Here is a 25,234-nt window from a genome sequence, read left to right as displayed (position 1 = left end):
TGGCCGCATTGAAGAGGAGACAATGCACATACACGAAGACTGTTGAAAAGAATATGACTAAGAGGAGTGCGACTAAACTAAGAATAAATGCGATCAATAAGGAGACAAATTCTAGGCGGAGACTCAAGAACGGAGACCGGGACGAACTCAAGGACGGAAAACACAGAGTCGAACTCAAGGATGGAAAACACAGAGTCGAACTCAAGGATGCAAAACACCGGGACGAACTCAAGGGCGGAAAGCACAGAGTCGAACTCAAGGATGCAAAACACCGGGACGAACTCAAGGGCGGAAAGCACAGAGTCGAACTCAAGGATGCAAAACACCGGGACGAACTCAAGGGCAGAAAGCACAGAGTCGAACTCAAGGATGGAAAACACCGGGACGAACTCAAGGGCGGAAAACACCGGGACGAATTCAAAAGTGGAAAACACCGAGACGAACTCAAGGATGGAAAACACCGGGACGAACTCAAGGGCGGAAAACACCGAGTCGAACTCAAGGATGGAAAACACCGGGACGAACTCAAGGGCGGAAAATACCGAGACGAACTCAAGGGCGGAAAACACCGAGACGAACTCAAGGGCGGAAAACACCGAGACGAACTCAAGGGCGGAAAACACCGAGTCGAACTCAAGGATGGAAAACACCGGGACGAACTCAAGGGCGGAAAACACCGAGACGAACTCAAGGGCGGAAAACACAGAGTCGAAATCAAGGATGGAAAACACCGAGACGAACTCAAGGACGGAAAACACAGAGTCGAACTTAAGGATGCAAAACACCGGGACGAACTCAAGGGCGGAAAACACCGAGACGAACTCAAGGGCGAAAAACACAGAGTCGAACTCAAGGATGGAAAACACAGAGTCGAACTCAAGGATGCAAAACACCGGGACGAACTCAAGGGCGGAAAGCACAGAGTCGAACTCAAGGATGCAAAACACCGGGACGAACTGAAGGGCGGAAAGCACAGAGTCGAACTCAAGGATGCAAAACACCGGGACGAACTCAAGGGCGGAAAGCACAGAGTCGAACTCAAGGATGGAAAACACCGGGACGAACTCAAGGGCGGAAAACACCGGGACGAATTCAAAAGTGGAAAACACCGAGACGAACTCAAGGATGGAAAACACCGGGACGAACTCAAGGGCGGAAAACACCGAGTCGAACTCAAGGATGGAAAACACCGGGACGAACTCAAGGGCGGAAAACACCGAGACGAACTCAAGGGCGGAAAACACCGAGACGAACTCAAGGGCGGAAAACACCGAGTCGAACTCAAGGATGGAAAACACCGGGACGAACTCAAGGGCGGAAAACACCGAGACGAACTCAAGGGCGGAAAACACAGAGTCGAAATCAAGGATGGAAAACACCGAGACGAACTCAAGGACGGAAAACACAGAGTCGAACTTAAGGATGCAAAACACCGGGACGAACTCAAGGGCGGAAAACACCGAGACGAACTCAAGGGCGGAAAACACAGAGTCGAACTCAAGGATGGAAAACACCGGGACGAACTCAAGGACGAAAAAGACCGAGACAAACTCAAGGGCGGAAAACACAGAGTCGAACTCAAGGATGGAAAACACCGGGACGAACTCAAGAGCGGATAACACCGGGACGAATTCAAAAGTGGAAAACACCGAGACGAACTCAAGGATGGAAAACACCCGGACGAACTCAAGGGCGGAAAACACCGAGTCGAACTCAAGGATGGAAAACACCGGGACGAACTCAAGGGCGGAAAACACCGAGACGAACTCAAGGGCGGAAAACACCGAGACGAACTCAAAGGCGGAAAACACCGAGACGAACTCAAGGGCGGAAAACACCGAGTCGAACTCAAGGATGGAAAACACCGGGACGAACTCAAGGGCGGAAAACACCGAGACGAACTCAAGGGCGGAAAACACAGAGTCGAAATCAAGGATGGAAAACACCGAGACGAACTCAAGGACGGAAAACAGAGTCGAACTTAAGGATGCAAAACACCGGGACGAACTCAAGGGCGGAAAACACCGAGACGAACTCAAGGGCGGAAAACACAGAGTCGAACTCAAGGATGGAAAACACCGGGACGAACTCAAGGACGAAAAAGACCGAGACGAACTCAAGGGCGGAAAATACAGAGTCGAACTCAAGGATGGAAAACACCGGGACGAACTCAAGGGCGGAAAACACCGGGAGGAATTCAAAAGTGGAAAACACCGAGACGAACTCAAAGAGTTAGTTAGTGGGCTTTAAAAAGGGCCCGTCAGCTACTATGGCTATTTGCACCCTTATCTAAAATTCTTCACACAACACAGACACAATAAAATAATCTCAATACTTAAAAGAACTAAAAAGCGTTTCACGGTTAAAACGGGACAAACAAATGTAGTTTCAAAAGGGTGAAGCATAAAAAACACAATAGTGAGCAGTTCACAGAACTTAGCTGGTATTTAAAAAGAAACAATAAAATAATAAAACATATGCCGCCAGAAATAAATTATCTGGCACATTTCTAAAATGCTCGGATGTAAAACGTCCTAATGTCAAGTGTGTTAAAAACATATATAAAACATCAAATGAACTCAAAGATAAAAAAGACAGAGACGAATTCAAAGTCGAAAAGACCGAGATGAATTCAAGAACGAAAAACGCCCAGACGAACTGAAGGACGCAAAAGAACCGAGGCGAATTGAAGGACGAAAAATTGACGAATTTAAAGCGAAAAAGACCGAGACGAATTCAAGGGTGGAAAAGACCGAGACGAATTGAATGGCGGAAACCATTTAGACAAACTCAAGGACGAAAAATGTCGAGAGAATTCAAGGGCGGAAATGACTGAGGCGAACAAAAGGACGGACAAGATCGAGATGAATTCAAAGGCCCAAAATATCGAGACGAATTCAAGCGCAGAGAACCCAAAGACGAGTTCAAGAACGAAGTTGAGGGTAAAGGAGACCGAGATTAAGTCAAAAACAAAGGAGACCGAAGGAAAGCCGTCGATGAACAAAACCGAATTGGAAAATGAAAGGGACACTTGACGAAGAAGTCAAGGTGAAGTTGTCTCAGCAGATGACGTCGAAAACGATCAAGAAATATAGAGACAAAGAAGACGCAGCTCAAAATGGGATGAAAACAATGTCAAAAGAGAATCTGGTGAATGCAGGCCAAAATGTCGATCGGTGTGGCGTGTACTTTCCAACCAAGCGATCTTCTTTCCACGGGACTGGGTATTTTGATATTGATATTTATTTGTCAGTCAACTTTACAACTTACAGTTATGGTGGACCTTCACATTTCTGTTTTTCGATCCACCATCCATTTAATACATACAACCCTTTTCTATTAATGTATTCATTGCCGAGTATTTCTTGATTACTTTCTAATGTTCTGTTAAGACTGAATTGCTATATGTCCTTCCCTCTCTATCCTCTTCTATTCTCTCCCCCCTACCTAGGCTATCCCCCTTCCATTTCTCGCTCACCTATTAAATATTGCATATTCCTTCCTTAATAATTTGCGTTATTTATTTATTTTCTTCTCTACTCTCAGATCCTACCTACTCTTAATCATTATTTCCCAGCTATTTTCTCCTACATTACTTGTTGACTTTTCCATTTTCTCTATTTTACAACACTTACATCATTTATTTTTTTTTCTATCGTCTGTTTATTTACGTATTGATCCCTTTCTCTTCGCTTCACTCCTAAATTTCCTATTTTATTAGCTCTTTCCATATATTTATTTCTATAATACTCCTACAGTTATAGTACCCCTGATACTACTCCCAACCCACAACACTGAAAAACATGAAATATCTATGTATGTATGTATGTATTGCGAGTAATTTTACGGCTGTCGCCATCTCCCGCTTCTCAATTTCCAGGTACTCCGGTTTTGCCACTCGCCCATTTGTAGACCCCTGCAGACCATATCCTCCTGAACCTCCCTGCTCCCTTTTTTTCATTGGCCTTCCTCTTCTCTTTTTTTCCGGGGGAGTCCAGTTGAAGACCTTATTAGGCCAGCGGTCGGCTGACATTCTCTGCAGATGTCCATCCTGCCATACCAGGCGTTTAGTTTCCACTGATTGTAAGATATCTCCTGATACCTGCATTATATTACGGACATCCTGATTCCTAATGTGGTCCATCTAATTCACTTAATTACACTTCCAATTTCTCTCTCATTCCACTTCACATTTGTTCAGATGGTTTTTTTTTTTCACTTTAATTCTCTCTTGTTCATTGTTTGTTGTTGACCTGGTTGGCAAGTTGATATAGCGCTGGCCTTCTATGCCCAAGGTTGCGGGTTCGATCCCGGGCCAGGTCGATGGCATTTAAGTGTGCTTAAATGCGACAGGCTCATGTCAGTAGATTTACTGGCATGTAAAAGAACTCATGCGGGACAAAATTCCGGCACATCCGGCGACGCTGATATAACCTCTGCAGTTGCGAGCGTCGTTAAATAAAACATAACATTTTTCATTGTTTGTTAGTCTATCTTATTATACTCTTACACTGTCTTCTTACACTTAGCACTTTTTTCTCTGTTCCTATTCTAGCTACCACTTTTGCCACCCCTAACTTTCTTGCACTCTTCTTCTTCGCTAATAACCTCTCCAAAGCCCTATCTATTCTGTCCTCACAATCACTAATATCTGGTAGTCGCTTCATTCCTTCGCCGTTCTTCTCATGTCTTCTCTTGCATTTCCTCCATTAGTCTTGTCTATGCTCCTGACCTCAGACACTTCCAGCTGTTTCCCTGATCCTTCGTCCGCAGTATTTTGTATCTGCCTCACGTTTTGTTTTCCTCCTTTCCACTGGACTGGGTGTTATCTGTTGTGATTGTCCTGCGATGTCTCAGAGGTGTTTCTGCATCACGTCGATCCCATGACCAGAGTGGCCCGCATTTGTGAATGTCTAGTGTAGGATCAGATGAATCTCCCTCCCCTCCTGCAGTCGTTCAAAAGTGAAGACAAGCAGAGTAAGTAAGAAAGAAAAAAATGTGAAAATATTGCACTCTCAGTTATAAGTAGGAAGCAGTATAATTATACTACATAAAGTTCACACTCCAATTATACACCCAGATGAAATAAACAGCATTGTACGCACACGCACGCCTGCATATCACATCCTCTGCTAAGTCCACAGGCTTGTTTGTAATTATTAATTTTAAAAACGCTGCGGGGATTCTGCTCAATATTTCATTTAAGCGTTCCCATCTGGAATTGTTATTCTGTATTAAAATGCGCGTATAAATAAAATATTCGGTAATGGCTTTATATAATTGTACAGTGGCTGCCAATATGACATTTCTATTGATGCTTCCCGGGGCTGTAATCTGTGTCGCTCGCTCGTATATCGCGCACGACCACAATAAAAGTAAAAACGACTTTGTTTACTTTCCGCTCATCTTTCATATCACGCTGAACTCCGTAACGAATCCCAAATTCGTCATAGCTAGTTGAATTTTTCCCTTTGTACCCTGCAGAGTAAACTGGCGAATTATACCATTTTTTAAATTCATAAGATAACTAGGCATAGGTTCGAATCTAGCGTAGAGTAAGGATGTTTTCCTTGTGCTATGGTAGGTGTACTTACGTATACTACCTTACTTACTGGCTTTTAAGGAACCCAGAGGTTCATTGCCGCCCTCACATAAGCCCGCCAGCGGTCCCTATCCTGAGCAAGATTAATCCATTCTCTATCATCATATCCCACCTCCCTCAAATCCATTTTAATGTTATCTTTCCATCTACGTCTCGGCCTCCCTAAAGGTCTTTTTCCCTCCGGTCTCCCAACTAACACTCTATATGAATTTCTGGATTCTCCCATACGTGCTACATGCCCTGCCCATCTCAAACGTCTGGATTTAATGTTCCTGATTATGTCAGGTGAAGAATACAATGCGTGCAGTTCTGTGTTGTGTAACTTTCTCCATTCCCCTGTAACTTCATCCCTCTTAGCCCCAAATATTTTCCTAAGCACCTTATTCTCAAACATCCTTAACCTATGTTCCTCTCTCAAAGTGAGAGTCCAAGTTTCACAACTATAAAGAACAACCGGTAATATAACTGTTTTATAAATTCTAACTTTCAGATTTTTTGACAGCAGACTGGATGATAAAAGCTTCTCAACCGAATAATAACAGGCATTTCCCATATTTATTATGTATTTAATTTCTTCCCGAGTATCATTTATATTTGTTACTGTTGTTCAAGATATTTGAACTTCTCCACCTCTTCAAAAGATAAATTTCCAATTTTTATATTTCCATTTCGTACAATATTCTCGTCACGAGACATAATCATATAGGCCTACTTTGTCTTTTGGGGATTGACTTCCAAACCTATCTCTTTACTTGCTTCCAGTAAAATTTCCGTGTTTTCCCTAATCGTTTGTGGATTTTCTCCTAACATATTCACGTCATCCGCATTGACAAGCAGCTGAAGTAACCCGTTCAATTCCAAACTCTCTCTGTTACCCTGGACTTTCCTAATGGCATAATCTAGAGCAAAGTTAAAAAGTAAAGGTGATAGTGCATCTCCTTGCTTTAGCCCGCAGTGAATTGGAAACGCATCTGACAGAAACTGACCTATACGGACTCTGCTATACGTCTCACTGAGACACATTTTAATTAATTAATTCATTCATTCATTTATTTTATTCCATAGATCTTACATGAGCAATGAAGCTTTAAGATGTGGAACATGTCAACATTTTACAATATTACAATTACAATTTTTACAAATTTTTATAGTTTTACAATTTAGTAATTTTCTACAATTTTTACAATTTTGTACAATTTTTTTACATTTTTTTTACATTTTGGCGAGATGTAGTGAGATGAGATGAGGTCCGAGGATTCGCCAAAATATTACCCGGCATTTGCCTTTTCGGTGGGGGAAACCTCGGAAAAACCCAACCAGGTAATCAAATCAAAGGGGTTGATGCCAAGGACTCGCCATAGACCATCCGGCTTCAGTCCCACGGCTGGGGAAAACCTCCGAAGAAACCAAAGTCCAAAGGGGGATCCAACCCAAGCCCGAACGCAGCTCCAGATCAGCAGCCCAGCGAGTCTGCCGACTGAGCTACATCGATGGCTCTACTAAAAGTATACAATACATAGCCAATCAGATTATTAAATTTACAAACGCAAACGATCATTCATAAGTTGAGCTATATTATAATACAAAACAATTTAATTAAATTTAAGGCATAAACAATTCAACCAGTTGTGATATACAGAAATTGATAATACATATCATGCAAACTACTTCAAATTACAAACACAAACAATTTATCAGTAGAGCTATATAGATTACTATTCAATTTAAAGCATATACAATTCATCGGCCAAATATATACAATACAAAGTAGCTTACTTTCATTAAGCTATACAAATTTGTGCAATTAATATCAAGTAGATTAATTCAATTTATAATCATAAACAATTCATCAGTTGAGCTATACATATTACCATTCAATTTACAGTAGGTCTATATACAATACATCAGTAGAGCTACACAGACTAGTAATCATTTTAAGAACATATACAATTCATCATCCAAACTATACAAACATATACAATCAAATTAGTATTTTCGTTAAGCTATACAATTCATATGAAGTAGATCTAGTTTCTTGGGAATAGATGTAGCTACGGATATATCCTTCTAATCTTAAAACGAAAGGAAGATTAAAAAATATAACCTCGACACTGCAGTGTAGAAAAGAAATTCCATGTAAATAAAACGAAGAAAGGGATTATTAAGAAATGAAAAGCAGGCTTAAAGGAGTTCCAAAAGAAAAACTTAATGAAGATAGAAATTAATGGAAAAGGGTCAAAAGAGTGCATGCATGGATGGGTCGATAGATGAATGCAAGCATGGATGGATGGATCGACAGATGGTTGAATGCAGCCCTCTGATTGCAACTGTTATTTATAATTTGCTTACAGTCTTCAGAGAAAGTATCAAATTCGTTTTTTAATATTTCATAATGTGACATTATTATTTTATTATCTATTTATTTATTTATTTATTTAATCAGACAGGATTAAGGCCATAAGGCTTTCTCTTCCATCCTACCAGATAGCACATATAAATACAAAAAAGAAATACAAACTCTAATGATTAATTTAAAGCCCTATAGAGGGTCAACAGGGTCAAAAGAACACTATAGAGCTCTCATCGAGCTAATACAAGAAAAAAAGAAAGAAAAACGGAGATAGCAATGATGATAGTGATAACTGATAATAATAATAATAATAATAATAATAATAATAATAATAATAACTTTGCTCTAGACTATGCCATTTGGAAAGTTCAGGATAACAGGCAGGGTTTGGAATTGAACGGGTTACATCAGCTTCTTGTCTATGCGGATGACGTGAATATGTTAGGAGAAAATACACAAACGATTAGGGAAAACACGGAAATTTTACTTGAAGCAAGTAAAGCGATCGGTTTGGAAGTAAATCCCGAAAAGACAAAGTATATGATTATGTCTCGTGACCAGAATATTGTACGAAATGGAAATACAAAAAAATTGAAGATTTATCCTTCGAAGAGGTGGAAAAATTCAAATATCTTGGAGCAACAGTAACAAATATAAATGACACTCGGGAGGAAATTAAACGCAGAATAAATATGGGAAATGCCTGTTATTATTCGGTTGAGAAGCTCTTATCATCCAGTCTGCTGTCCAAAAATCTGAAAGTTAGAATTTATAAAACAGTTATATTACCGGTTGTTCTGTATGGCTGTGAAACTTGGACTCTCACTCTGAGAGAGGAACATAGGTTGAGGGTGTTTGAGAATAAGGTTCTTAGGAAAATATTTGGGGCTAAGCGGGATGAAGTTACAGGAGAATGAAGAAAGTTACACAACACAGAACTGCACGCATTGTATTGTTCACATGACATAATTAGGAACATTAAATCCAGACGTTTGAGATGGGCAGGGCATGTAGCACGTATGGGCGAATCCAGAAATGCATATAGAATGTTAGTTGGGAGACCGGAGGGAAAAAGACCTTTAGGGAGGCCGAGACGTAGATGGGAGGATAATATTAAAATGGATTTGAGGGAGGTGGGGTATGATGAGAGAGACTGGACTATTCTTGCACAAGATAGGGACCGCTGGCGGGCTTATGTGAGGGCGGCAATGAACCTTCGGGTTCCTTAAAAGCCATTTGTAAGTAAGTAAGTAAGTAATAATAATAATAATAATAATAATAATAATAATAATAATAATAATAAATACATTACATATTAATTGTCAATTTTACAACAGCACAGTTACAATATTTACTATATGTCATGGGTTAAGCCGAAGTTGCGCAACCTGACATGTGTTCAACAAGCAATTCCACGAACTAGAATGTGATTTTTTAAATTTAAATTTGAATTTTGATATTGTCCGACAGTCTCTGACATGGTCAGGGAGAGAGTTCCAGAGGCGTGGAATAGATATGCTGAAAGATGACGAGTAGAAGGATGTTCTGTGGAGAGGAATAGAGAGAAGGTACATGTTCCGGGTTCGAGGTAGTGAAAGGTAAACAAAACGAGGTGTAGGTAAGAGGGTGTGGAGGTGTGGATGATTTTAAATAGTAATAAGAGAGAGTTGAAGAATTTTCTTTCTTTAAGTGGACTCCAAGACAACAATTCTAGTGACGATGATCGAATTTTCTAATGTTACAAACGAAACGAACGCAGATATTGTGAACACCCTGTAGTTTATGGACAAGATCAGTATTTAGATTCGTGAATAGAGAATCGCAATAATCGAAGTGGGACATCACTAAAGTTTGGATTAGGTTCTTTTTAAGGCTGAGAGGTAAAACGTTTGTTAAGTGTCTGAGGAAATGAATTATGGAAAAAGTTTTCTTACTTAATATGTAGGTCACTTGACTTTGAAAATTTAAATTTGAATCTAAATATACCCCTAAACTTTTTACTGTCTTACTATATGTAATTGTAGCATTACTTATTTTTGTATTTGATACAGTGGCTAGATCTATTTTGTTTAATGCTCGTTGGTGGCCCATTATTATAGCTTGTGATTTGTCTAGATTTAATCTGAGTCCAAATTTTTGCGCCCATTGAGCTACAGATGCTAGATCTTCATTAATTCTGGTCACAGAGTCATTGATTATACAAGTTCGGGAATGAATGTAAAGTTGTAAGTCGTCAGCGTATAGGTGGTGTTTAGAATATTTTAAGATCTTTATTAGCTTGGCCTTTACTAAAAAGCTTCACGACTCAAACCACAAACGCGCAACTTATCACGAAGACGCTTAATTCACGTTCACTCCTTTCCTAGAACATGTTACAGACAGCAAGTTTCGTAACTTGGGCTGGATGTTTACTCATCACAACGCAATGATCCCGGCAGATGTTCCCAACCCAATTACACGACTTGGTCTTTAATCGCCCGCGTCTTCTTTAACGTAATTGCGTGGGTCTAATTGTACCCCAGATTGCTCATAATTATTCGTTAATAATTTCGTAAGAGCCGCGCAGAAGTCCCATTCTTTTTAGCAGGAATGACGCACTTGGGAATCCAACACTTTAAGTCGTCACTTGGAGCGCAAGTTGACATCCGTTGACTCCATTTAATATAGCAGCCTAATCAGGAAGTATTTTCCACCACACAAACATTTTCTTGCCTCTGCATGAGAGCTTCACTTTCAGTTGTCACCTGTCATTTTCTACACAGGGTGGAAGGGATGTAAGCACATGGATTTCAATGGTAATAGGTATCGATGAAACTAATGAAAACGTTCAAATAAACTTCTTATTCTCCCCTTTGCAGTTCTAGGTAACCAATGCCCGTTCTGCGACTACAAAAATTGATCTGTTCATCGACAAAAATGGTCTTCCTATGTTTCGGGTTCCATTTGGTTTACGAGTATAATACAGGGTGTTTCCAAGGCGGTGTTACAAACTTTCAGGGATGATGGGGAAGGGCACATGTATCAATTTGAGATAAGGAACACTGGTCCGGAAATGACAGAGTCGAAAGTTACTTACTTACTTACTGGCTTTTAAGGAACCCAGAGGTTCATTGCCGCCCTCACATAAGCCCGCCATTGGTCCCTATCCTGAGCAAGATTAATCCATTCTCTATCATCATATGCCACTTCCCTCAAATCCATTTTAATATTATCTTCCCATCTACGTCTCGGCCTCCATAGAAGGTCTTTTTCCCTCCGGCCTCCCAACTAACACTCTATATGCATTTCTGGATTCGCCCTTACGTGCTACATGCCCTGCCCATCTCAAACGTCTGGATTTAATGTTCCTAATTATGTCAGGTGAAGAATACAATGCGTGCAGTTCTGTGTTGTGTAACTTTCTCCATTCTCCTGTAACTTCAGCCCTCTTAGCCCCTAAATATTTTTCTAAGCACCTTATTGTCAAACACTCTTAATCTCTGTTCCTACAAACAAAAATAGTTGTGTGGAAATGAAATAACTTTATTCCTCTGTACACGTTATTTATGTGCATTTATCTGTACATCTTACACATACTGTATTCAACTGACGTTTACGTTGTCTACTTAGAGTATTCCATTCAGTGCGCTGTCTGAGGGATGGGGACAGGAAACTACATTAAAGCAATGCAGATAGCGTAATGTGTAACGGACATGGTCGGTCCTGATATGCACGTCTGTAGACAGCAGTGTATGTGTACCAGTTGCAGTGTCCAGTCGATCAGTCCTAGTGAAATGGAGGAGTACACGAGAGCGGAATAAGCAGACCTGATTTTCGAATACGGATGAGACAATGGGAACAGTAGACAAGCTCACTGATTGCATCGTTAAATACCGACGTAGGAGACATCCGGCCCATATCATTTTTCCACGACTGTTCCAAAAGTTAAGGGAAGGAGGGCACGTGGTGCCAAATTACAATTCCATTTCCACACAACTTTTTTGCTTATAACTTTCGACTCGGTCATTTCCGGACCATGCCTGGAGAGAAATAAAAAAATAGGTTGCAGCCGCCAAATTACTCTTCAAGGAACGACCACTCATATAAATTGAGGGAAAGAAGGCAGGGGACGGACACTGGAAAGTTTTCTTTTCTCAATCGTACTATCAGGGACTGGAATGCTTTACCTGCAGACTTACTAAAGGCTTTACCAACAACCAAAAATGCATTTAAAAATAGGCTTAAGGACCTTACTAATAGACGGTAATTATACACAGTAGTTAAAGGGTGTAAATGATATGTTGTTATTGAAGTGTTGTATCAGTGAAGAATTATGTTGTGTCAGTGAAGTGTGTTGTATCAGTGAAGAAGTATGTCGTGTCAGTGAAGTGTGCTGTGTAAGTGAAACGTGTTCCTGTCAGTGAAGCTTTATAGTTTATAGTGGCAGTGCAAAGAATTTGAACAGTGAAATGTTTTTGAAGTGTTAGTGAAATCAGGATAGAATCAGTGAAATGTGTCGTAGTTCCAGTGCAGTGAGTGAGTTGACAGCGAAATGAGTGTAATGTGGAAAGGTACTTGTGCAGATATGAACATATACTCGTGGGTTTTAGTTCGATCTTAGTTTTAAGATACAAATTAGAATATTTCAAATGTTATTTTAAGTGATCGTTTCATTTAATTTAGCATATTCCCTGTTGTTGTTGTTGTTGTTATTATTATTATTATTATTATTATTATTATTATTATTAGTAGTAGTAGTAGTAGTAGTAGTAGTAGTAGTAGTATTAATTATTAGTATTATTATTAATTGTATTTTTAATTAATAAGTTTATTATTGTCATTATTGAGTGTAATTAGTTACCACTGCCACCGGGTATATACCCATTGCAGTGTGAATAAATACATACAAAGATGGTTCCTTATCTCAAATTGATACATGTGTCCTTCGCCATCATCTCTGAAAGTTTGTAACACCACCTCGGAAACACCCTACTTTAGGGTTACAGAAATAATTTTTTTAAAGGATGGATTTGTAAATTCCACAACACCGAAATCTCGTTAAATATTAGGATAGGATCTCAATTTAGCCGGAAAATTTGTAGAAAGATAAATCAGAATTTGTAATTTCAAACTGTTGTAAACAAATCAGTAAGCACGTTGCCATTTTTATTAGCAATTCAAGTTGATTATATAACGATGCTGTATGAACTACTAGGTTATTTAGCGTCTATGGAATTGGTAATAGCGAGATGGTATTTGGCGATATGAGACCGAGGATTCGCCATAGATTACCTGACATTGGCCTTGTGATTGAGGAAAATTTAAGAAAAACCCAGCCAGGTAATCAACCCAAGCGGGAATCGAACCCACGCCTGATCGCAGGTCTAGAATAGAATGCAAGCGCCTCCGCCGACTCAGCTACGCCGGTGGCCAACATTTTTGTTCCAATAAAACGGAAATTACTTTATGAATAGCCCTCGTATAAGGAACTGAAACGAGAACATCGCTATAAATAATCTATAGCCTACTGTTTTCGCTGTAAGAAAAATCCTAATGTAAACACAAGCACGTGCCTGTCATACCCGTGATTGGCTCACAGTCGAAATACTCACACGACGCAGGAAAATATAGTTCGTATTTGGAAACTATCATCTTGTATTATTTGAAAATAAAAAATTGAATTCTAGTTGTTAAATACAATTAAACATTTAACTTCACTCATATGTAAAACGATATGTAAAAGAAAAGCTACTTTTATATTTTGTTATGTACTATCCTAGATCATATATGTAATAGATAACTCTTCGCTACGTTAAAATCGGCAGCACTTTGAAGAGAACAACCGCCAGGATCGCCACCCGTCCGCCGTAAACGAACACGAGATGGCAGCACAGTTGCTAATGTAATTCAAATGGGAAATACGACGCGACTCCTTATGTAACAAGTAGATGGCAGCGTAGTAAACCTGACAGAAGTAGTTAACCTCAAAGCCTATCTGTTACATATATGATCTAGGGTACTATGAACGCGGATGAATACAAACAGTAATACCGAGGTAGTCTGTTCTTGTAACAAGCTGGCGTCCCTTGAGCTTGTCGTTCACGTTAGCACGTGATACTGAAGTATGGCTTCTGCATCCTCGTTGTGTGTGGTTATTAATCGTAAGAGTGGAAACCCTCTCAAAAGCGGAGAAAAACAAATAGTCTTAAATGTATATAATAAGTTATGTGAGTTTTAATTAGAGTAATTATAAAGTAAATGTTTCCTAAGCAAACGAATGCATAGTAGTGAGGTTAGGCCTACTTGACGAGTAACGGGAAATGTGTAACATGAAACAGAATGTACAACAGTAGGCGGGAACACGTACTGAGAATCTATGGCGCCAAACAGCGGCCAATGAAGCCTCACTTCAGTCACGTGCTATTGTTTACATTAGGATTTTTCTTACAGCGAAAAGATTATAAGTTTCAGAATTGCTTAACCCAAACATTTTATGTGGTGGATAATCGTAAAATTGTGTTGTCATCGATCTCGTAACTACCAGCGCTAAGAATAATAAATCCATACGTAGGCTACGTCTCTTCATTTGCAGTAGCGGCTGGTGGTCAAAATAATGAGTGTGCTACAATCTCTATATCGGCGTACTGTATACACTTACATGTATTTATCTTAATTTGAGACTCGCCTAGTGACTAATTACCCTAGTGTTAAACGTTAAACCCTCCATCTTGGACATTATACTCTTTTCTATTGACAGTATTGTAAGAACAGTGAGGCGATCCTGGGACATAGTGTTCCTTAAAAATCATCTTTCTGGCTCAGCAGTGGTCATTGGTGTTGTACCAAAATATTTAACAACTTCGTCACTTCACAGAATGGATCCTGTGAATTGTTGGAGGCTATCTATTGTAACAATTGAACAGCTGCATCTATATTTCGGAAGTCGAGTCTTCCATATAGAACCCCAAGTTGTGTCTTTAACATTCTTTTGTTCAGTACAGTATAGCTGTTGACAGCAACTTCAAGTTCGCGTTCAGGAAAATTATGCAAAAAATTGTCAAAAAAAAATGCTGTTTAAACAATTTTGTTGCGTCTAGGTAGCTTAAAGACTGGAAACGATGAGTAGTTTCCTGATTTATACGGTCACATACTTCCTTGGCTTCAATTTTCGGATTCCATTTTCCGTCGGTTGCTGACTGATTCAGGAGGAACCTCAAAAAACTGGTAGATGGCAGCAGCAGTCGGACACTTGAATTACCAAATACATTGTACATAGTTCCGAGTTCTTCCACAAACAAGCATTCTTTCCTTACGCTTTACTTTTGCAATCTCCAAGCTGTGTTGTGCTGAAGCTGACTACAGCACTTTCCCGCGTAAAAATAGCCAATCAGAGCAGTGATTTCAGCTTCGCACATGCGCAATAATTATCTACATTCTCATGTAAGTTCTGAGTAGCACAACGAACCCCCTGAGGCACCAAAGAGCGAAGAGCGAAGACTAAACACTTTATAACGCGTCATGAACATAACCACGGGACATTGTCAAATGACAGATTAAATACTATGGCATTGCAAATACATTATTAAAGCAAAAATTATCATTGTGCTGTAGCACTGCAGCGCATAAGGACGGAATACGCTGTATTAAATAACGTTAAATCCTATGACAGTGTGGGAAAATTTTTGGCAAAAGTTCGACAGTTGAGGGTGGAATTGGCCGAGGGGGAGGGAGCCGATGGATAAGAGAAAGATTTATTAGTGTTGCAATGAGTAATATTAACATTGAGCGAATGATAGAATTAGGAGATAATGTTTTTTTTTTATTTTTTTTTTAATTGCGTGTGTATGTTTTTATTTATATACTGTATTACCTTTATAATTATTATTTGCATTATTTGGTGCAGCTTCAACAAGAAATTGAATTGTTTATACTGTATATATATATATATATATATATATATATATATATATATATATATATATATATATATATATATATATATATATGTGTGTGTGTGTCTGTGTGTGTGTGTCTGTGTGTGTCTGTGTGTGTGTGTCTGTGTGTGTGTGTCTGTGTATGTGTCTGTGTGTGTGTCTGTGTGTGTGTCTGTGTGTGTGTCTGTGTGTGTGTGTCTGTGTGTGTGTCTGTGTGTGTGTCTGTGTGTGTGTGTCTGTGTGTCTGTGTGTGTGTGTCTGTGTGTGTGTGTCTGTGTGTGTGTCTGTGTGTGTGTCTGTGTGTGTGTCTGTGTGTGTGTGTCTGTGTGTGTGTCTGTGTGTGTGTCTGTGTGTATGTGTGTCTGTGTGTGTGTCTGTGTGTGTGTCTGTGTGTGTGTCTGTGTGTGTGTCTGTGTGTGTCTGTGTGTGTGTGTGTCTGTGTGTGTGTCTGTGTGTGTGTCTGTGTGTGTGTCTGTGTGTGTGTGTCTGTGTGTGTGTTTGTGTGTGTGTGTCTGTGTGTATGTGTGTCTGTGTGTGTGTCTGTGTGTGTGTGTCTGTGTGTGTGTCTGTGTGTGTGTCTGTGTGTGTGTGTCTGTGTGTGTGTCTGTGTGTGTGTGTCTGTGTGTGTGTCTGTGTGTGTGTCTGTGTGTGTGTGTCTGTGTGTGTGTCTGTGTGTGTGTCTGTGTGTGTGTGTCTGTGTGTGTGTCTGTGTGTGTGTCTGTGTGTGTGTCTGTGTGTGTGTCTGTGTGTGTGTGTGTCTGTGTGTGTGTCTGTGTGTGTGTGTCTGTGTGTGTGTGTGTGTGTGTGTGACACTCTGCGTGTCTGTTTTTCATATCTCCCTTCTATTTTATTTGTATTATTTTTGTGAAGTTTGGTATAAAGTTAGATTAGTTATAATAGTGGTAATCAATGATAACGGTAATAATAATAATAACTGTTGTTTCACTATTTTATTATTAGTAGCCATTATTTTCGTTTTGAAGATTCAAACTGTGCATAGTTACAGCACGAATGGCCGTACGAGCTCGTGCGAAGGATCTTGTGTACATGAGTTTGTATAATTTATTATGCATCAATAAATGCACTTATCTATCTATCTAACATAAGGACGGGCCGCCCCTGTTCATTTGTGAAATAAAGATCCCGAAGTGACCTCACAGCACCGGACAAATACGAGAAGTTAATCCAAACAGCATAACATAATGTAGCTAGCGAAAAGAGATAAAACGCAGTGGTCCAGAGTGAGATGGCAAATAGAGTTGATGAAGTAGCGACGCTACAGTTGCTCTATTTACGGTAATGCGGCGCTGTTGTTTTACAATTCATTTCCACGTAAACACCATTTGAAATAAATGTTAGGTGAAATGAAGCTTTACGTAGCTGCATACAGCCTATGCTCATGTTCCTCAAATTAATTTCATGTAATGGAAAAGTCAAATAACGTTCCATTACCAATTAAGTTGTAAAATAATATATTCAAGTCGTCAAATATCAGAAAAAATGTTAATGTATCCAATATTTAATTACTTTTTCGATTTCTATTATATTTTATATTACTGCCCTCTTCTCTTCTGTGCCAGATACAAGCAAATATCTCACTATAATAATACCGGACAGCTAGCAGTTTCACGTGCGAACGACGATGGTGCTGCTACCTACCTGCCGGGATGGAGATACTCGCGAAACAAGCTGTAATCAACTGCAATGTATATTGTTGCTGGGCTAGTTAATTTGTTAATAGTTTTATGAATTAGTACTAGTGTTAAAAGTCAGGGTGTGTATGTGCTGTTTATAATTGTGACAATTGCAGCATTACAAATTGCTCCAAATCGTACTTTCCATTTCCGACAGTTCATAAAACGTAAGTCAACAACATTCTTTAGTAGGCCTAATTCCTTTGTCTTTGTGTTGATAGAAAAATACAAATCAGTTTTTTTTTTTATTTAGACCTAATAAATAAATAGAAGTTAAAATGTATTGGATTTTAAGGTTTTATCAAATTAAGTTTTATTGTTGTCCACATGCCTTTACTAATTATTACAAGCATCAGATTACTATCAATTTTATCTTTGCAGTTGTCAGCAATGCGTATATAAAACATTACTGTAAATTCATTCCTAATATCAGATTGATTTTGTCTCGGTAAACCAAAGAAAAAAATATGTAACAATGAATTACGGAAAGTAATATGAAGTATGCAATATTTCTCATAATATGCAGCTTTGATATAAGATAATAATTTTACATTAAATATTATTCAACATTTCCAAAGTGTTTCATATATAATTCCACATTAGTAACTCACGTTTTAAACAATAGTCCGAATGTCGCTATGTTAATATTTGTATATGTGGACGTAATTCCATCCCTCTACGCTAGATGTCAGGTCCGCGATTTTTCGCACTCACGCCAATGCTGCTAGTATACAGCTGTCCGGTATTATTGTAGTAAGGTATTTAGTACAAGTATGTTAATTTCAGAGTGTATTATTATTATTATTATCATTATTATTATTATTATTATTATTATTCATATTATTATCATTAATATTATTATTAATATTATTATCATTATTATTATTGTCATTAATATTATTAATATCATTAATATTATTATGATTATTATCAGGGAACGGATTTATATGGACTAAAAATATATGAAATATGTAAATATATATGTAGTTATTTTTACCAAAATATGGAATTAAATATGGATTTTTACCAAAATATGGAATTAAATATGGACTTAAAATTATAAAAAAATGACTATGTACGTTAAATATTGGTACATTTTAATCAAACTAAACAAAAAATATAATGGACGTACCTTATCTTCCAATGTAGTTTCAACAAAACACAATTTTTATTGTCTGTTACCATAACAATAGGTTACAAACATTTCTTTCAAGTGCTGAAAAGTGAATCTTCTTCTATTGTCTCTGAGGATAGATTTATACTGACTAAAAGAGCGTTCGACGTCACAAGAAGTAACTGGTACATAATTCAATTTCACAATGTCTGCTGGGGATAAGTCCAAGTTAATCTTCACTGTTGATTCACCACTCATCACAGCAACAACCTTTTGTAGTTCTTCATATCCAGGGTTTTTTGAAAGTACAGTGTCCACCTTAGCTCTTACTGCATCTGCAACTTTACCTCTACCACGATTCAGTTGTTCCACAGTACTATTTATAATTTCAAAACTTTCAGATAGTGAAAGGTGCCTATTTTGGAGACTTTTGAGCGTTTTTATGATGCATGAAAATGTATGCTGAATGTGAGCTAAGTCATTCTTCACACTTATGTCACAGGTAACTGTTTTCGCAGTATCAATTGAGACTGCATCTTCAGAGTCCAATGCAAGGAGAACATTGTTAATAGAGTCTATATGTTCGGCATAATATTCAACTGCTTCTAGCCATGTACCCCATCTAGTTAAAATTGGCTTTGGTGGCAATGGAATTTCAGGGTACATTTCTTTCAACACGTTAACTCTACTGGGAGCTTTGAGAAATACTTTTTTCACTGATGAAATCAACAAATCTACTTTAGGGAAATTGTCTCTGACCACTTCTGCCACACGATGAAATGCATGCGCCACACAAGTAAAATGAGTCAATTTAGGATATACAACAGATAATGCTTGTCCAGCTTTGACCATATAAGGGGCAGCATCGCTAATAAAGAATAACACATTATCGTACATAATACCCTTTGGCCACAGGATACCCATAGCTTCGTTGAACAGTTTAACTATAGTTTTGTTATTGCACTTTTCTAGAACATCACAATGTAAAAGAATTCGTTCAGAATATTGTTCACTTAACAAACCGATAACTACATTACCAACAAGTCTACCTTCTTTGTCGGGAGTCTCATCAATGGAAACCCAAATTGAACTATCTTTAATTTCATCTCTTATCTTCTGTATTGTCTCATCGTAGATGGATGGAGCATACGTCTTCCTAAGTGTTGACTCATCCGGGATTGTATGTTGAGTATATTTTTCAAGGAATTCCCTGAAGACCTTATTCTTTAGTTTGTAGAGAGGAATATCAGCAGAGATGAGAGAACGGCACAGGTCGATGTTAAACTCAGATCTTACATTCGATGTTGTTGGTTGTGTTAAAAACAATTGTCTCTGCTTGGAATTTAGTTGTTTGTTGGCCTGATGTTTACTAGTTGTAATGTGTTGTTGCACCAGGAACTTTTGTGTAGATGATACTGCACACTGACACAAATTACAAAATAATATTTTATTGTCAGTTGATAAACCATCTTCTTTAAATTCTGAAATGTAACTTGTTAGTTTTGATTTTAAATTGACTGAATGACGTACTTTTGGCATATTTACCGTCTTTATAGTATGATTTACAAAACTGAACCTATGTGTACTCTGACTGGCATTTAACTGTTGAGCTGCACAACTGAAGTCTGTTAAAAATTTTAAATTAAATTAATACAGTTTTGTAACTTACTTTCCCATTGTTGATAGGACTGCTAATTTTCAAATAACTCTGATGTTAAAGGGATTACTGAACATGTGTTTAAATCTCTATTGTTGAAATGTATTTTTAAAAGTTAATGGAATTTTGTTTTGTTTTATTGTTAAACCTAATATAATATGGACTGTTTTATATGAAATATGGAAAATATATGGAAATTAACGAAAATATGTACTAAACTCTAAAATATGGAAAAATATGGAAAATAAAAGTAGGATTTTTCAACCCTACACATTGTGAAACATAAAGATAATGCAAAATATAAATTATATTAGCTTTATAAGTAAATATGTATTTACATATAAATCCTTTCCCTGATTATTATCATTTATTATTATTATTATTATTATTTCGGAATATGCAGTTTCTTTCTCTCGCGTGTTAAATACTAGGTACGGTACCTTGTTCACTAATGTCAGCCTGTTGTGGGCTATCTTCAGAACTGCGTGGTCCTAGTTTCCGCGCATTCTGTTTGCCTTTCCTGTGGGGGTGTGTTTGTGTAGTGTAATGTGGAGTCAAAAAGTGTGTGTTCTGAAATTGAGTTGTGTGTTGAAGGTTTCATTTGGGTGTGTTTTTGTGTGCCTGTATTATTATTATTATTATTATTATTATTATTATTATTATTATTATTATTATTTCGGAATATGCAGTTTCTTTCTCTCGCGTGTTAAATACTAGGTACGGTACCTTGTTCACTAATGTCAGCCTGTTGTGGGCTATCTTCAGAACTGCGTGGTCCTAGTTTCCGCGCATTCTGTTTGCCTTTCCTGTGGGGGTGTGTTTGTGTAGTGTAATGTGGAGCCAAAAAGTGTGTGTTCTGAAATTGAGTTGTGTGTTGAAGGTTTCATTTGGGTGTGTTTTTGTGTGCCTGTATTATTATTATTATTATTATTATTATTATTATTATTATTATTATTATTATTATTATTATTATTTCGGAATATGCAGTTTCTTTCTCTCGCGTGTTAAATACTAGGTACGGTACCTTGTTCACTAATGTCAGCCTGTTGTGGGCTATCTTCAGAACTGCGTGGTCCTAGTTTCCGCGCATTCTGTTTGCCTTTCCTGTGGGGGTGTGTTTGTGTAGTGTAATGTGGAGTCAAAAAGTGTGTGTTCTGAAATTGAGTTGTGTGTTGAAGGTTTCATTTGGGTGTGTTTTTGTGTGCCTGTATTATTATTATTCTTATTGTTATTATTATTATTATTATTATTATTATTATTATTATTATTATTTCGGAATATGCAGTTTCTTGCTCTCGCGTGTTAAATACTAGGTACGGTACCTTGTTAACTAATTTCAGCTTGTTGTGGGCTATCTTCAGAACTGGGTGGTCCTAGTTTCCGCGCATTGTTTGCGTTTCACGTGAGGGTGTGTTTGTGTAGTGTAATGTGGAGCCAAAAAGTGTGTGTGTTCTGAAATTGAGTTGTGTGTTGAAGGTTTCATTTGGGTGTGTTTTTTCGTAGGTGAGCCGGCGCTAAGTCTGGTAAACTGCACAAAATATGGAATGAATTACATTTCTCAGCAATGATATCGTGTTGGGCGAATCATTTGCTGAAAAAATTAACGCAAATTTGCTCTAAAATGGAAAAGTAACATAACAATTGATTATAAATCTGCTAATATTGAATGTCTAATTTCAAGAGCGAAACAAAACAAGTTTTTTCTTTAATTGCAGCTTGATGAAAATACAGAAGTTGCAAATTAGTCTAACTTATCAGCTTTCATTTCATATGAATACGGGAGTTGAGTTCGTAAAGAACTTTTTTTAAAGCTATTCTTGGATAATATACTGTAGGCTATATTATGTCAGGCTGTCTTTGATGTTCTGCAGATTCACTAACGACATTGACTGCAAAAATACTTAACCCCTGCTGCAACTCACGCTGTGGAGGTGTTAAAAGTCGTCGGAGATGTTAGCACTGAAGGTAAATGGACTCATTTCTGTATTCACAGAGAAGCTTTAGCAATAAAAGAAGTACTAGCATATTTAAAACTGATAATGTGTGAAGTTATTAAAGTTATGTATTTCATCAAAGTCCATTGAAGTCGCGCGTTTTTCAAGCTTTGTATATTAGGGAGCACATTCAGCGTCTCTTACATGAAAAGCTGTGTGAAGATTTTTCCAACTTCGAGGTGAAATAAGTTTGCTTCCTTTAAATTCGAATAAAAAGTTAGAAGCATTCGAAGATAAGTGACCTGATTATGCAAAGTAGCGTATTTAGCAAACATTTTCTCCATACTCGTAGAATACTTACTTATGGCTTTTAGAGAACCCGGAGGTTCATTGCCGTCCTCACATAAACCCATCGGTCCCTATCCTGAGCAAGATTAATCCAATCCCTACTATCATATCCCACCTCCCTCAAATCCATTTTAATATTATCCTCCCATCTATGTCTCGGCCTCCCTAAAGGTCTTTTTCCCTCCGGCCTCCCAACTAACACTCTATGTGCATTTCTGGATTCACCCATACGTGCTACATGCCCTGCCCATCTCAAACGTCTGGATTTAATGTTCCTAATTATGCCAGGTGAAAAATACAATGCGTGAAGTTCTGCGTTGTGTAACTTTCTCCATTCTCCTGTAACTTCGTCCACCTTAGCCCCCAAATGTTTCTCTAAGCACCTTATTCTCAAACACTCTTAACTCTGTTCCTCTCTCAAAGTCAGAGTCCAAGTTTCAAAACCATAAAGAAGAACCGGTAATATAACTGTTTTATAAATTCTAACTTTCAGCTTTTTTGACAGCAGATTGGATGACAAAAGTTTCTCAACAGAATAATAACAGGCATTTCCCATATTTAATCTGCGTTTAATTTCCTCCCGAGTGTCATTTATATTTGTTACTCTTGCTCCAAGATGTTTGAATTTTTCCATCTTTTCAAACGATAAATTTCCAATTTTTATAAAAATGCATTTCAGACAATATTCTGCCCACACCTGTGGAGTAACGGTCAGGGCGTCTGGCCGCGAAACCAGGTGGCCCGGGTTCGAATCCCGGTCGGGGCAAGTTACCTGATTGAGTTTTTTTTTCCGGGGTTTTCCCTCAACCCAATACGTGCAAATGCTAGGTAACTTTCGGTGCTGGACCCCGGACGCATTTCACCGGCATTATCACCTTCATCCATTCAGACGCTAAATAACCTTAGAAGTTGATAAAACGTCGTAAAATAACCAATAAAAAATAAACTCAGGCTGATCCTACTTTAAAGTCAAAAGACTCTAAAACGAAGTTGATGGGAAGCCCATTTTAGGTACAAAAAATTCTACTTAAGGGAAGAGGATGGTACTTTTTAAAACTCTTACTTTTTTCCTATTTGGTGTAAAATATTAATATTTTGTATGTAGAGAGCTCATAGCTGTAGCAACTCAACCAAATATAAATATTTTGAAAAAAAAATTATTTGGGGGCCCAAATTTGAAAAAAAAAATATACCCAATGCAGGATTGTACTAAAACCGATATATCTAAACCGTTCTTAAAGATAGATTCAAACAGTTTTTTGCAATGTATTTGCAAAAGCATGTTCTACAAACTGTCTGTAACAGAATTTTGATATTAGTCCCTACGTTTGTAAAATAAACAATTAAAATTTAATAACAATTTTCTGATTACCTTTCTTGCAAACAAACTGACGTATTTTTTAAATGAAATCAATTAACAAAATTCTGTTACAGAGAAAAGTCTCTTAGTAGTCCAAAGAATGTGTGTTCATGGATGTATCTTTAATAGTTCAGAAATTATATCCATTTTTGTCTGACAATGTATCAAAAAAAATGAAGTTACTAGAAACCGATATAAGGGGGTGTGTGATTTAAAAATCCATAGCGCAGGAAATTTAAAAATGGCGACTGAACATCCGATAAGGGCACAAATACCCACAAAATGTTATGCTATGCATTCCACACATATCACAGAGTATTTTAAAGAAATTTTATTTTAATTCACTTATTTTTCACCAAAAAATACCATCCTCTCCCCTTAAAAGAAAAGAGACAAAGATTGTTATAAGAGGGACTTGTCAATGCGTTATAAGAGGGACTTGTCAATGCATAGAACATTTCCATATAAATGAGGTAGAAAAACAATTTCGACTTTATTTGATGTACTGAGATTGTGTTCCTTCAAAGTAGAAATTTTAGTTCCTTTCCAACTACAAATATCGCTTCATAACATTTAGGAAAAAAATGTATATTTCGTCTGACGCAAGTTTCTCGTGAAAACATTGTAAGAAATTGCGGGTATTTCTGTATGCAGAAGCTTATTGTCTTGATATATATGAGTGCTCGTATGAAATTGCAATTTAAGCTACGAACGTAGAATAGATTTGAATATTCTTCTTGTACATTCTTACAGACTACTCCACTAAACACGATAATTCAAAGAAGCCTTATTCTTGGATGTTATATCTAAGCAGTAATAACAAGTTACAGAAAGAAAGCAAGGAAAGTAAATTTCTGTCTGCGCTCCTCATATCTAACTCTGCATTCATTGCAACAAGACGAAACGCCTCCCTTACGTTCTCTTGCTATGTATAGTCGGACCATCGGATCTGTGCCCCCGTATGATATGCGAATTGAACCCTAATTCCTTCTCAGCCTCGGTAATTCATTTCTCTCCCTGCATTCCTATCTCTCTCCCTTTCTCTCCCCCATTACTCACAATTTTGGCCATCTTTCGGGAAAGTTTACAATATTTGCACTTGCAGTCCAGTGTTGTCAACTCAACATGAACACTGTAGCACGGAGTGGCGAAAGAAATATTATTAAGCAAGTACGTAATAGCATTTTGCGATGAAGAGAAACAAACAGGTCAATATCTGTTTCCTATACATCAGGCAACGAAAAGAGCAACTGATATCACAG

At 37.9% G+C, this 25,234-nt stretch overlaps 1 protein-coding gene across 1 annotated transcript in view; it reads right to left on the bottom strand.

Annotated features, from left to right (window-relative positions):
• Nucleotides 1-6,792: 6,792 nt before the first annotated feature.
• The window catches only part of Dtwd2 (DTW domain containing 2), a 144,593-nt gene continuing 126,151 nt past the window's right edge, over nt 6,793-25,234 (bottom strand). The window contains exon 6 of the transcript XR_011334728.1: nt 6,793-7,101. The gene's annotated coding sequence lies outside the window, so the exon portion shown is untranslated. The remainder of the gene's footprint in view (nt 7,102-25,234) is intronic.

The sequence above is a fragment of the Periplaneta americana genome, chromosome 1 (assembly GCF_040183065.1).
Source record: "Periplaneta americana isolate PAMFEO1 chromosome 1, P.americana_PAMFEO1_priV1, whole genome shotgun sequence".
Taxonomy (NCBI): Eukaryota; Metazoa; Arthropoda; class Insecta; order Blattodea; family Blattidae; genus Periplaneta; species Periplaneta americana.
The sequence above is the reverse complement of the archived record's forward strand: the minus strand, read 5'-3'. Positions and strand labels throughout refer to the sequence as shown.